This window comes from Haplochromis burtoni, unplaced genomic scaffold, assembly GCF_018398535.1.
Source record: "Haplochromis burtoni strain Fernald_Lab_line unplaced genomic scaffold, NCSU_Asbu1 Contig_773, whole genome shotgun sequence".
Taxonomy (NCBI): domain Eukaryota; kingdom Metazoa; phylum Chordata; class Actinopteri; order Cichliformes; family Cichlidae; genus Haplochromis; species Haplochromis burtoni.
In genome coordinates this window covers 171,344-173,464 of record NW_024583134.1, presented here as the reverse complement: position 1 = coordinate 173,464, position 2,121 = coordinate 171,344, and the positions used below count along the sequence as shown (strand labels likewise).

The 2,121-nt window shown below is 33.3% G+C and overlaps 1 long non-coding RNA gene across 1 annotated transcript; it reads right to left on the bottom strand.

The window, feature by feature from the left end:
* Positions 1-1,001: 1,001 nt before the first annotated feature.
* On the bottom strand, positions 1,002-2,060 carry LOC121812742. The gene is made up of 2 exons (XR_006053285.1): positions 1,367-2,060; positions 1,002-1,268 (listed from the first exon to the last, which is right to left on the bottom strand). It is a non-coding gene; the product is annotated as an uncharacterized LOC121812742 (long non-coding RNA).
* Positions 2,061-2,121: the final 61 nt, after the last annotated feature.

The following is a 2,121-nucleotide window of genomic DNA, read 5'->3' as shown; positions in this document are numbered from 1 at the left end:
AAAGGAAACAGTTTTAAGAGGTGAACAACACTCGAAATATGGAGCAAGTCCTGAGCCTTGACCTTGACAGCTTCTGAAACTTGAAAACAAAAACAGTGAAGGTGTTCTCGTTCACGGGGGCACAGGCAGAGGAGGCAAGAGTACAGAAATTCTGTAATTAGTAATATTACAGAATATAATATTAGTAAATGAGAAAACAAGTTAATCTAAATTTTAATTACAATTCTAATGAATGTACTCAGACTTAATCTGTTATTTAAAATATACATTTTCTGTTGCCTGCATGATGTTGGGTGGCTTTGCCTCCACACCAAAAAACAGAAAAAAACAGTCAGTGGTTAAAGTGAAATTTGGCAAGTGGGGGAACACACGATCTGTTTTAGCAGCTCAGTGTGAGTAAAATACTCACAACTCACAATAATTTCTAATGTGAGCTCCAGTAGATTTTCTAAATGTCCTGTTCTCACAGTTTACCACAGTAGTAGACTATAACAGTTATCTGTGAATTCACAAGATTTTAAGCCATAGAAGAAAACTGAACAACAGCTATTACAAGCATAATAATGATCACATTTACTTTGAACTTAGATTTGAATTTTATTGAAGTGATAAAACAAAAACTTACATGAAGCTACTGATTTTACCTGATACAGACATATGTGAAATGTACAGATGCTTTTTTGCATACAAGAACGAACAAAGAACAAAGATTCACACAGTTTCACTTTGGTTATGCTTTTGTTGAAGTTGGAGTTTATAAGTAGATTTATTACATTATTTACACAGTATAGTTGGCACCTCAAAGTTTCCTTGTATTAAATGAAGTGGAGTAGCATAGCATTAGATTAAGATTGCATGTCTTGATATCTTTAGCTAATCCCCACTAAGGACTGCCACTTACAAGAAGCCATCACATGAGAGTGTTTTTTATGAAAACCTCTTTGCCAGGATGTACATCTATATTAGAAACCCTGTTATTGTTTTATTTAGACTGCATTAAACAACATAGCCTAATATCTGAATGATTTTTCTTTTTTGTAAGTGCTGCAACAACACATGATCATCATTGTCCCTTTTTTCTGTCTTTATTTCAACATATTCTGTTTCTCCTCTCCTTCCTGGTTTTGACGTCATTGTCAATGTTGTCCACGTCTTTGGTTCAATGTCATCATTGTCACCAGCGATGCGTTCTCACATGACTAAGTTTCTCCTTCAGCTGCCTCTCGCTCATGGATCCCATCATATACTATTGCTTGATCAGCATCCAGCTATCAGACACATTGCAGGATAATTTGTCAGCTAATAAGAGTTAAACATCTGTATAATTAAGCTACATGACAGAAGGCTAGCTAATGATATACATTACCATTGGAACTTCTTCAGTCACAGTCTCCAGGTTTTCAGACATCCTCCATTTTTTTCTGAGAACAAATCAATTAATATGAATCCTTCTTGCAGAAGGTCCCACAGCAGCTCACAACAACAGCAGGGCATTTACATAAACTGAATTTTTTCTGTGGTCACTCTGTTTTTTTGTTTTGTTTTTTTTTTCATTTTTCGAGGGAACAAATTATATCTTGAATCATAAATTCTAATTTATCCTTATATGTAAATATGATATGTGCATTACGTATGTATACTGGTCCCATTAGCTAGGAATTACAGGGTATTGGAAATGACAGATTGTCAAACTAACTATACATGATTAGCCCAAACATTATGACCAAATGAAGCATATAAACATTATGCTAACAATGGTGAAATCAAAAATCGGCATATATTAGAAAATGTGTGACTGACAGATGTCATCCATAGCTGGTGGAACATTGTGTGATATTTTAAAACCTGTTTCTTGTAGCTGCAAGCAAAGAACAGCATATAAAGCAATAAAAAGCAGCAACTGTCAAAATGTTTTGTCTCATCAGTTTTGCTATTATATTGTATTAAAATAAACCAATGTGTGGATGTTTATCACTAAAAAAGCTGCATTGTGATACAATGAAAGAGGTCATTTGCATCAAATATAGGAACAGTTTTTTTGTAATATAATAGAATTGATATTAGAAGTAGATTAAATTCTTAGATTAAAATAATCTTTATATATTTACAAAAATAAAAAAA